Source organism: Apis florea, unplaced genomic scaffold (assembly GCF_048593485.1).
Source record: "Apis florea isolate Af1SG1 unplaced genomic scaffold, ASM4859348v1 contig_3170_pilon, whole genome shotgun sequence".
NCBI lineage: Eukaryota > Metazoa > Arthropoda > Insecta > Hymenoptera > Apidae > Apis > Apis florea.
Genome location: NW_028256714.1, coordinates 3,700,310 through 3,713,339, shown reverse-complemented (window position 1 = coordinate 3,713,339; position 13,030 = coordinate 3,700,310). Strand labels below are relative to the sequence as shown.

General features: G+C 35.0%; 1 protein-coding gene and 1 long non-coding RNA gene across 3 annotated transcripts in view; one reads left to right on the top strand and one right to left on the bottom strand.

Moving 5' to 3' along the window:
* LOC116414238 (uncharacterized) overlaps window positions 1–13,030 on the bottom strand; it is a 262,405-nt gene that overhangs the window by 87,389 nt on the left and 161,986 nt on the right. For both annotated transcript variants that reach the window (XR_015292594.1, XR_015292595.1), the window contains exon 4: window positions 9,120–9,168. This is a non-coding gene — a long non-coding RNA (uncharacterized LOC116414238). The remainder of the gene's footprint in view (window positions 1–9,119; window positions 9,169–13,030) is intronic.
* Window positions 1–13,030, top strand: part of LOC100867650 (misexpression suppressor of ras 6) — a 363,124-nt gene that overhangs the window by 225,259 nt on the left and 124,835 nt on the right. The gene's annotated exons all lie outside the window — the stretch shown is intronic.

The following is a 13,030-nucleotide window of genomic DNA, read 5'->3' as shown; positions in this document are numbered from 1 at the left end:
GCTAGTTCCATACCATTTGTCAAGAAAATTCCACGCTTCGTTGCGCTTTCAGACTGAGCATTAAATTGAGGGTAGGTGTGTAGCTATACAGTGAGAGACAAAAGTAATCGTCCAACCGAGTTTGGGTAACGAGAATAATCGAAAATAATCGACGAAAATTCGATTTTTAATTAAACTTTGTGTGCAAAAGGTAATCAGTTTATTAAATGTACAAAAAAATTCTTTTTAGTGGAATATTATTTTTTTAGGGGATGAAATTGATCGTTACAGATCCAGTCGTTTTTTTTTTTTTTTTTTTAATATAACGATAGTAGAGAAAAAGAGAAAAGTGATGTTAAAATTTATTAATAAATTTAGTATTTAAGATTATACAAGATTTTAATTTCTTCATATATCTTATAATATAATTATTTCATACTATTTATTTATATAGATTCATTTATTTTTAGGTATTTTGTGGTAAAAAATATTTCCAATCGAAATTTTATTTATTCGAAGTACAAAAAAACTTTAAGAATATCGATATTACTCCGTCAATGGTGATATTCCTTCAACAAATTAATCGCGCACAATCAATCACATGACACATGAGATTACGCACAAACTTTTATCAGAAAATTTTTAACCAGATAAATTTCCTCCAGGTAAGCATACTTTTGTCTCTCACTGTACATCGATGAAACGAGGCAATCATCTGATACCAAGGATATTTTCGCTCCTCATTTCAAAGACGTCCCCCTGTACCTGTTTCCTCGCCGCGTAATTGTGCTTGATTTAAACACCGGTTAAATGGTTTTAGTTTACGAATCCCGATTCCGACACGAAGCCCAGCGTGGAACGTGTCATTTTGGAATGAACGGGACGCGGGGTAATAACCATGAATTAACGACAACTCCTCGGCACATGTTTCTGTCGAGCCGTGTCTCCATATTTTAAATATTATAATATTTCTTTGCCGATCGATTCTTTATACAATTTTTATACAATGTATATATATATTCGGATTTTAATGAATTAAGATCCAAGTGTTATCAGTGTATCATCAGTACATTTACATATTTTGAGATCATATTTGTTAATTGTTTATACTTATTATGTATTTTATTAAAATTTGCTGTGCAAAGTTTGTTGACAAGAGATGAGTTTCCGAAAGGATCAATCTTTATATAGAATTTGTTAGATTGATGAATACTTTTCTGACAATTTTGTAAAGAAGACACAATGATGATTTTTGCAAGATTTGAAAATTAAATCAACTTATAAAATTAAAAAATTATATATTTTGAAACTCGATCTCTTTTATTATATCTATCAAATCTCTCCCCCCCTATAATTTTCAATAGCAATACGAGATAAAGATACCTTCGATATCCTTAAAATCTTCTAGGATACTAATTTTCGTAAAATGATCGCGTGCCAGGTACGTATCTAGGAGCCACGAAAAAAAAAGGGCGGGGGGGGGGAGGGGGAAATCTACGTTTCATTCTCCTTCCTCGTGGAACACAGCATTTAACAGTAAACGCGACGATAATGGCGCAACAATAACGCCCACGAGGGTGGAGGAACGCAATTATCCGTCAATGAGTCCCACGCGCGAACGAAATTAGCCGACAGGCATGGTGAGCCGATCGAAGGCTCACGGAAACACGTGAAACCGCGTCACGTGTCGGATACCATCACGTCTATGAATTCAAAGTCGATGCAGACTATCAATTCTATTCCAAACACGGCCCCTGATTCCGTGTATCGAGGTGCATAGCTCGCTAATTCGAGCTTATAGCCGGTTGAACTCGGACTGGGATATTGATTTAAACGCGAAATCAATTGGCTCCTCGTGACGGAATCGATGGTTTAGGCTTTGAAACTGTCGAATAAAACTTGTAGCAGGAGACTACATGCAAAGTAATGACACAGTTATACTTATTTATTATTGATTTTTTAATTAGCAATTATATGGCAATGAGAAAAACCAACTTTAACTCAAAATCAATCCTCTGGATAGATAGAATTTTCTTTTAATCCTAATTAAGTTTGAAACTTAAATTGGCGAACGAATATATAATAGTAAAGTATAGTATAGTATATAATAAGTATATAATAATAAAGTATAAATAAAGTATAATAGTATAATAGTAAAGTAATAAATAAATAAATGACTAATTGAAAGGGATCATCCAAACCTATTTAAACCTGCACAATAATGTAAACATATATCATTCGAACATTCTCGAAAGGATCTCACTTGGACAAGTTTTGAAGTCTTAAGCATGAATTATGGTAAATCGTCGCCAACCAGGTGTGTCGAGAGAGAGAGCAAGCATCCACCGGTGCAGTTGCATCATGTGAACCCATAAATATGGATCATGACATGGCGAGTTCGACACGGTTGCATTTAATCTGTCGTCGTCCGATTCTACGATTAGAGAGTAATATCTGTCTTCTGATGATCGTTTCCTCTACGAGGGAAGATTAATCGATGGTAAAAACTAGTCAGTCAAGGAAAGGATGTAAAAAAACTGGGTTGAGAAACAAATTGAGAAATGTAGTTTTTGTGCAAGAGATAGGGATAAAGGTGATCATATTTAAATTTTTCTTTTTTTTTTTAGATACGTACAATTAGAAAGACGTAAATTATTGAAGATAGTAATGTTGAATTGCATAAAAGTAAAGATTTATTGCACATGTTTCTACATATATATATATGAATAGTAATAGATATTCATGTAAATGAAGAATAAATGAATTTAAAAATTTATTCTATAAAAATATTACGGAAAATTAAATGCAATTATTCTTTTTTTGTGTGTTTATATGTATATAGAGGTGTAGTAACAATTTTGCAAATGAAAATAATTATATATTGTAAAAGTTTTCAAATATATTTTTCTATTATTTTTTTAATTTAAATTTTAAAATATTCTAATATTCAAAGTATTCAGAAAGCGTGAAACTTTTATCATTTTCTTTATCTCTTATTAAAATGAATAAATTAGATTGTTCCTATGAATTTCTCTTGTTCCTCTTAGATCTCTATAAATTAAATCGTATAGATTTTCTAATTATATTTAGAAAGTAGAAAATATGAAATTTCGAATAAACTTATCTTGAAAAATGAAAAAGAGAGAGAAAAAAAAAGAATAATACATAGAATATTTTAACTATGTACATATGTAAAAATAATTCGAGAGCTATTATATTTTATACTTGGTTTATAGATTTTACATATATCCCTGAATATTTATCTATCCCTCGAAAACATTCAATTAGCAAAAAAACCTCAGTTTTATGTAATTTTTATGTAAATTGGATCTCTAATGAGACCAACGAGTATCATTATTTATGATTTATAGCCTAGAAGTGAATGCCTCTAAAGAAACTTACGACTTACGTTTAAGACACAAGTAAACCTGTTATGAATGGACATTTTTAACGCTATGTAAAAACTTGTGTTGTAAAAACTTGAGTTCTCGCTAACGTTTGCTTATATTCTTCGCGTTTTTATTTCCGATTGAATAAATAAATTCTCGAGAAATTATCTACGAAAACGATTATTATTTAATCGATACACAAGAATTCATAGTTGTATAGAGGATGAAATAAAAAAAAAGGAAAAAAAAAATAAGATATTGATCCTAATGTTAGAAGATAAAATATGAAAGAACGAAGAAAGAAGGAAATGAAACGGCGAAAAAGAAGGAACGCGTATACCCAGAGACGATTTCGAATGTATAAGATCTTAGATAGAACGTTGTCAGCTTTCTCGATCCGAAATCGGATTATAGAGACTCTATTTTAATAAGATCCTTCGGCAATGTTTAGTGAAATCCAGCATGATGGATACGTATATAGTCGAATTCATCGTATCTAATACATTTGACAGTTCGTGTAATATAAGATGACGTTTCTCGAAATGAATGAGCGATTTTTTTCTATATATCATGAACAATTCTAAGAATCAAGAAAATTAAGAAACATGAATTACAACTTTTATTACGTTTTATTGTAAATTCTTAGTAACTGTAAAATTCAATAATTTAATTCATTTCATTTAAATTTAGATTGATATAATTTAAAGGTATACTTTGAAAAGTGAAAAGTTGAAATTTTGATTTTTGATAATAATAGAAAGAAATACAATCTATGTTCAAATTATTTTTCCACATCTCAAAATCATCAATTATTATTTAAAATATTATCATCCTGTTTTTTTATTTGCACAATAATACAATCTTTATAATTTTTTCCCAAGAATAATCAATCATGCGAAAATTCAATTCTCAAAATCTCTCGCAATCTTCATTACCATTTATAAAATATAAATCTTCTCAGAAAAAAAAAAAAAAAAAAGAAAAAAAGAATTATCGACGAACATTTTCTTGTATCTTTCGAATTACAACAACGTCTCTTCCTGCCTCAACGAGACAAAAACCTTACCAAAAAAATTCTCTAAAATTACTAAATTAGTCGGGAAAAATCGGGAGAAAGTTGTCGCTCACGTCACGCGACAGTTGGACTTTTGCCGATTTCCGGCAATCCCGACATTTATTTTCACATATTCCTCGAATCAGCTACGACGATCTTCACGATCTTTCCTAGGTATATAAATCACCCGGAGGAAATAGCAAGGATCGTTTCGTCGACCTTTTCGTTCGAGAGGTGGCGCGCGAGCTCGCTCGTTTGCGCAATTTATTGTCTTACGTCACACGATCCCGTGTTTATGACAAAGCCAAGGATCCATATTTTTTTTCTTTCCTTCCCTTTCCCCTCCTCCCACCCTCGAGACGAGTCCTCGTGACGGCCAACTTCAACACGGGGGCCACGATTGTGACCGGATCGGTTTAATCGCACAATTGGGATCCCTCGTTAATCCCCCGATGCTCTATTAAAATTCCAATATTCACCGATAAATAGATAGACACTCCAGCCGAGGAGCGGAAAGGTGTGAGGTTAAACGATGAACAGACGATAAGGCTAATGAGGTATAACGATCCTCTCTCCATTTTACCCGCGCCTTCGCTCTCCATGCGGTTAACCTTTATCCGCTCGCAATTTTCACGATCCCTTGTTAGAAACCAGAAACGGAGCCGCTTTCTCCGCTCTGGACGTTGCCTAATTTCTGAGGACACGGCATCGTGGCGCATCGTGGCGCCTTTCACGCCGGAATTAATTTCGCAATTTACGGACGCCAGCTCGGACGTTGTAGATGGCGCACTCGAGTTACGAGCACTTTGGGTAAAGGACAAAGCGTTTTCGATTTTTCTTTCCATGTTTCTTGAGATCGACGTAATCCAAATTTCATATACGATTTAATTAATAGTTAAAATATAAATATGTGATCTGAACGTTGTTATATAGATAAATTAATTTTCAAATTTCTAACGACGATATTATTCTAAGAAAAAAAAAAAGTAAGTAACTTTTATCGATGAATTCTTTCTCCTCCGAATCGTTCTCGAGCATGGAACCAAAGCATCGTCGTATACTTCCAGAAAACGAAAGTGACGGACAAACTCGAACTGGAAATAATCCCGTCCCGCAGTGACATTCAGAGCGAATCGAAGGAGAAAGTTTGCATCGGGATCGATACAATTTTTCGTGTAGGGAGGGAAAATAGGAGTGCCGTCAAGGCCACCGGTTGAGGCTGGCCTGAATTTTTCGCATTAATCGCCTATCCAGCTTTACAACTTTATCCCGATCCTGTCCCGGGCTCGCTGCTTTGAATACTTGCTGCTCAACGGACGCATTTGTACACCGCGACCGGTACACGTTACAAATCGTCCCGTAAATTACACTCCTTCCACCATCCCGTTCGTTCTCCATCGGCGCCGAACGGGAAAGGACGAGGATAAAAAAAGAAAGGCGTACCACTCGTAAGCATCTCAGATTGATCTTTGAATCAACTTGGTGAAGAACAATAACACTTTAAACTATTCTCATCTTTGCTCAATCGAAAATTTATCGATTGATATTCTTCTTAAACTTTCGCATTAACGGAAGAATTCGCTTTAACCTATCGACAGTTCCTCGCTTAAAAAAGTTATAGAAGAATATTTAATTGCATGCATATTTTAGGAAACGTTATCAAAGTTTGATAGACGACGTAATAACACTTAAATACTTTAAATATTTAATACTTTAAATACTTTAAATATGTGTAAAAGTTTGAAAACGGTGAATTTGACCGTTCTGGTAGAACGATATAATAGTACGTCCAATGGACGTATATTAAGTAACAATAAGAAGTTAACGGGACGTCTTTTGAAGTCGATCAAGATGAATGGACTTGGATAATTATTCGCCAACCACGTATTCGACAGTTACCCGGGAATAATTCAATGGAATCCACAATCCTCCCTTCCCTTCCCTCGCCTCTCCTTTTACCACCGCGCACCGATTAGCATAATCATATCATTTCAGCGCATTCTAGCCGCGTGTAGGCCGATCGCGAGTGGGATAAATGAACACGATCGGTGCCGATATGTCGGTTGGAATTCCATCCTACTGGCACTGGGTGAAGGAAAGCCGGGGAAACGCACGTGGGAAATACGCGGAGGGAAACGCGGCAAGCCTCGACGATCCTAGACGAGGCTATTTATTAACTATTGATAGCTTTCCACGTAACTGGGCTAACTGGCTCGCGATTCTTATCCGCTAAAGAGGGGGCCTAATTGAAACGCGTGAGAAGCGGGACAAGCATGCGGGCGAGCAAGGAGGGGAGTTTGCAGAGGAGAGTTGATTAAAAAATTGCTTTCGATCGAAATATCCGAAAAAGGCAAAATTTTATTTTAGGAATTAGCCCTTAATGAATCGTATTGTTGGAGGATTTCTTTTTCGAGACAATATAATTTTAATTGATTTTGAAGAACGAAGAAATGGAATTAATTTATGTTTAGATAATTTAAAAAGATAAATGTTCTTCGGTTAATTAATGTACTCTCTGTCTCGGGTTTTTCGAAAAATAAAAAAAGAAATGACAGTTGTAAAAAGTGTAACAAGCATTAATTTGTAAAATATATTTCTCGAAGAGGACAATAGGATTACAAATCCAAGAAGTGACTGTTTACCGCAAAAATACAGGCTGCCGGTCGTAACAATTATTTCATGCCGGGTGTAAGCACCGGCATTATACCTCTCCGAGCCACAATTACTGCTAACTCAACAATATTTACTGCCAGATATACTGAAACTGCTGTTTTCGTCGTGCATCGAACCGTAATGTATACTTAGTAATTACTTCCCACACAGCTATTGTGAAAATAACCATCCTCGTAGTGAAAGTAAACACACAATATTAGCAATTTCTTTTCTATCTTCTTGCACACTGACGATTTCGAGGGAATTCACATTCAGCGGTGAAGTAAACCGTCTTTTCTTGTACTTTTCGCGGATTAAAGACAAAAATTCAGAATGGAGTTGGATTATCGACTAAGATACTAGATTTTCTTCTGGTAAAATTTCTAGACTTTAAGAAGGGTTAAATAATAATATAATTTCAAATAATTTATACTTATTATGCATTGTATAAGAATTTTCAAATAATAATGTAGTAATGATATTCATAGGGGAATCACATTGAAGATAATTATTTTAAAATTGTGATAATATTATAACGAAACAATGCCCTATGAAGCAAAATTCTTCGATTCTTATCCTTAATAATAAAGTTATTCTATTATATTCAAATTTTCTCTCTCTTGTTTTTAGCCATAATGCAACACTTAGAAAAATAATTGCCATGCATTAGCATTGATCATTATCCTCGCTTATTATTCATCATCATAATAGCACTATAATTTATACATCTAAGGATTCTCATGGAGGTTCGTTAAAAAACACGAGTCTGATATATATATATATATATATATATATATATATATATATATATATATATATAAGGATAATGCATAGATTTTGTTCTATTATTATTATTGTTATTAATTCAAAAAATATAAATATATATACAGAGTGTTCCATTTAAACCTGTCCACTATAAATATTTTGTATAAAATATAATTTGAAAAGAGAATATTTGGTCGTTTCTTCGTAAAATGGATAAAATTTATAATAACACTTGTTCCTTTGTTAAATAATATTTTTCATTGAAATAAATAATAAAAATAGAATTCAAAATCAAGATTGGAAAGGAATTATTCATCACTTTGAATAACGTATATACTACACAACCACGAGCAAACCAGTTTCGACTATATCCACGTTTCCATCCCCTGGGCGAATTCTGACACCGAGACCGGTCTACACCGCCGCTAATATTAATTAATATCCTAGCCAGACCTAAATTGAACACGCCTCCCGCAGCCAATCAGCTCTCGAGCTGATTAACGAGGCCGTGATCCGCTCTTATCAGGCCGTACGTTTCACCGTGATAAACATCGAATCACTTTCTTGTTGTCATAGATACACCGCGATATAACCACACTGTGTAACCACAATCCAGGGTGATGGATCGAGTTTAAATCGTCCCACATCTCTTCCACGAATATATTTAACCAAATTTAATGGAAATCTTTAATCCTAAGCGTTTAAAAAATTTCGCTTCGAGAAATCCGATTATTAAACCCTCGATGAACCTTTTCGATCGATCGTTATCGAAAGTATTCATCACCTATCTATATTTAATCGCGAGAGGAGAGGGCTCATGCAACATGCTCGATGGAATTAAATATGAAGCATCGATTATGGTCGAAGTGTTGTTTAAAAAAAAAAACCACGACCTGTTAGATTAACAGGTTCGATTTAAATTGATGGATATTTTCTCGTCGTTATTCTTATATCATTGTGTGGCGATGAATTAAATTCGATTTTCATTATTCGAGACGATGAACGGTTCATGAACGATCGTTTTCGATATTTGCGTCCGGTTGTTATGATAATCGAATCGAAGGGGGTAATTAAATGGAGAAATATGAGGGTTGATGGATAGTTTTGTATCGATTATTGTACTTTCGTTTTTTAAACGCGTGTTCTTCGGGTTTGAATTTGATTATAGATATTCAAATGATCAGGTATAAATATTCGTGACGATTTTTAAGCTTGTTATTGATCTTTGAATTTATCGAGAAGTTATTGCACGTTGAGTGTACTCGTGTGTCTCTACTTACGGCTTTGGAATAATTGGATCACGGACGACCTTTGTCTTTCTTTTAATATCTGAAACGAAAATCACCAAGTTAATGAAACATCGTTTAGAGATTCTTAAGAATAGATATATTTTAAAATGAATGTTGAAAAATTTACTTTTGGTAAAGTTCAGATCAATGATAAAGAGAAAATGTGTCCTATTTAATATTTTTTTATTTTTATACATCCTTTACGTTTCAAGTAAAATTAGAAAGCTCTACGTGTCTTTTAAAGATCTTGAATCGGATCAAATTTATTTTTGCTAACAATAACGTCAAAAAAAAAAAATAAAAATAAAAAAGGATAAACTTAAACAATAAAATTTTAATCCATTCTAATAAAACAATTTATAACACATTTATAACAATATATAATATTTGACCACTAACTTTCACATTATGGTTTTACACATTTGTTAAGTCAATCATTTCATATTTAGCAACCAAATAAGAATAAAAGAACGAAAAAAACGAGACCTGTTCCTTAAAAAGATTCAACAAATTGAAATAATTTTCACACAGGAATCGTTACTTTTGTCCCAAATAAGCAAGGCAAGAACACTAAACGTCAAGCATCTTTTATGAAAATAGTGTAGGCAAGCCAGGAGAGGAGCATTGCATCAAGACCGTAATGCCGACGTGGGAGAACTGGCGTTGAAGAATGCGTAATTGTTTTGAAAGAGATCGAGCTTCGTTGTCTTTCGTGTGGGACGTGTGAAAGGAGGCCTGGCCTGCCGACGCCAATCCTAAGTCGAGGACAAGTCTCATTTCTTTCGCCGTTTATCTAACAGCTATTATGGGGCCGTCTTTTAACTTGTTCCCGTACGACGAACAGATTGCTCAATTAATCCAATCTCTATAAACCGATCCACCGACACGATACGCGAGGAAATTGTAGTAATTTGTTGCTCGATCGCTGCCTCCATCTCTCGAATTAATTTTAATCCGACGCATCATCGAAGATCGAGTAGCTGTTCGACTTTTGGAAAGCTGTAATAGGATATGCGATATATCTACGTACGTAGAGTGTTGATATCCATTCGTGAAACACTTTTAGATTCGTTTCGATTATACGTTAGGATTAAAATAAACGTGAAAATCGATATGTAAAAATATCGATTGAGGTTTGTTTGTTAAGTTATAAATAATTTTGTAGGTTAATTGATAAAATTTTTGTGTTTGTTCTAGAATCGAAACTTTTGAGTCTATTTTCTCAATGAAATTGTTTATCTTAATTAAATATTTCAAAACTGACTACCAATTTACATACAAACATTTTTAAAAATTTCACTCCCTTTAATGGACATTTCGTTGTTCAAAATTATTGAAAACTTTCATCGTATCTTTTTCGAATCTACCCCAAAAAACAATTCTCCAAAAATTCCTCCAACTCCAAAAAGAAACGATTCGATCGATATCGATCCTCCTCGTATTCCGTTGCGAAACGAAATAAAACAAAAAAAAAAAAAAAAAAAAAAAGGAAAAAAATTCCACGACACAACAAGTGGAGGACACACACACACACGAGCGAGGATCGGCGGTGGGTGGACGAGGCAATTCGAAATTTCGAAACAAGATGTATCCGATCGCGAGAGGCAGTCGAGTGGAGGCAGCAACAATAGGGATTATTAGCATTGGCTGAGCCGACTTCAGGTTGATATTGGTCTCTCGAGCCCCGACATATTGTAATCACGCGGATATATTGTGCCCGTGCAATGCACGCTCGCCCAGCCCTCTCCACCCACCCTCCGCATCCACCTACTCCACCCTCCTCCGGCTGCCGATCAATGCCCTCCTCCGCCGCCGATAACTCGATAATATTACACGCGAAAACCGCTTCCGATGTGCTCGCCCAGTCAGCGAGCCACTTGTGCGAGCAAATAACCAGTTATCGGAAAACCGATTTTATTTTCGAGGGACGCTGCCTTCGATATTTTTTTCCTGCCCCCCTCCTCTCTGCCGAGAGAACCGTCCACCCCTTCTATCATTTTCTCCTCCCTTCACCCTTCCTTCTCGAAATCGTGAGCTTCCTTTTCGATCGTTTTCGAATCTTGTGGAACAGGACGAGGGCCTGCTTGAAGAAAGAAAGAAAGGAAATTTTTTCAGAGGTGCCGTTGGTAAAATCTACTTGATAGTGGTTTGGTTGATTACTCTGTGTGTGTGTGTGTTTTCGTTTTGCAAGGGGGGAGGGAATGATGATTAAAAGGAGATTGATAGGCGAGAATATTCGGGTATATCGAAGAGTCTTGATCGAAACTATTCGGAGAAGGGATAGTGTTACTCGAGAATTCGTTTTCCGTGTAACGTAAGTAGCGTGTTTTTTTTCACACGCTATTGATAAAGTGTCTATAGATACGCGTCGGATTGTTGCGTCCATTTTATGCAGATTAGACGATAGAATGGAAGGTAGAGAATGTACGCGTGTAATTTATTAGATATTGTCATCCGTGACAACTTCTCGTCCATCGATTTCACAAGCTGATATCGATGGTATCTATATATGTTCTGTTCTAAAAGAAAAATTCCATATTTATCATTCCCTTATTTATCCACGTACGATTCTCATTTTTAAATTTTTCTCTAATGATACCACAATCTAATTGGTACAAGTCGGCTCGGTTTTTAACCGAAACACTCTCTTGACTTTCTAATCCACAGTTAAAAAAAAAAAAAAAAAAAAAAAAAAAGAATAAAATTATACGCGCAGAAATCGTATAGCGATTGAACGCGAAGATAAAATTTGCCGATCTATCAATGTCGAAAATGTAACGGATTTCCTGCGTGCATACAACATCTGGAATAATGTCACTTATTTTTGAAAATGTTGAAAAAATATTTACAAACGAAAGTTAAATGATTTCGAACAGAGCTCGGGATTGAAAAGAATCGCGTGCATCGTTGGAAAAAAAAAAAAAAAGAAAAATGGAGAAAAATATGGATATCGAAGGACACGCTCCATCTACGTGTTACGCGTGAATCCTTGAATTTATTTCTATCGTTGACGATACAGTTTCCCGCGATTCTTTTTGCTCTCTCTACGCCCTTGTGGCTTCCGGAGAGACAGTTGGAGAGAGAGAGAGAAAGAGAGAGAAAAAAAAGAAAGAAAAAAGAAAAAGAGAAAGAGATTCCTTATGTCGTCGTAGTGACGTAATGGAAGACAGAAGTACTATATTTATGTAAATCACGTCGGCGTATCATGGATACCATTTTTATGCATGGCATATGTGTATAACGTGTGCCATCGTCGCGACGCGCTGCAAATTTATGCTGTCTTTACGCGAACTCTTATAGGAAGCTATCCGTTATTTTCTGCGTTTTACGTACAATTTGTGAAGAAATCGCATGGCAGGAGACAGTGATGGAAATGAAACGTGATGATACTTGAAATGGCGAAGGAAAATGTAGATGAATTGCAATTTGAATATCCGCGTGTTTGAATAAGAAGGATAGTAGTAATGGTAGCCAGCTTGGATCTTTGGTATTCGTGTCAAAATCTCTAATATATGTAATTTCTATTGTATATCGTTATTATTATTATTATACATTGCGAAAAATCCAATTTCTCGAGGCCAAATGAACTCGTCGAAACTATCAAGTCGACTTAACCGAGTTAAAATCACGAGAATTAAAATTATTCATTCAATACGCATCATTATCAATATTTAAAAAAATATCTCGAGTCATCGGAAATATCTAATAACCGAATTATTATTAACCGATTATTCCATTCCATCATTCCTCGACCGCTCTTTCAACAGAGACGTCCATTTCAGAAAAATCATCACGAGTAAACATTCAACACCGAATAACCCCTGTCACCGATCGATCCTCGCGACAAATTAACCGGTTAACCATGAACTACTATATCCTCACAATGAGATATCTCCCTTTCT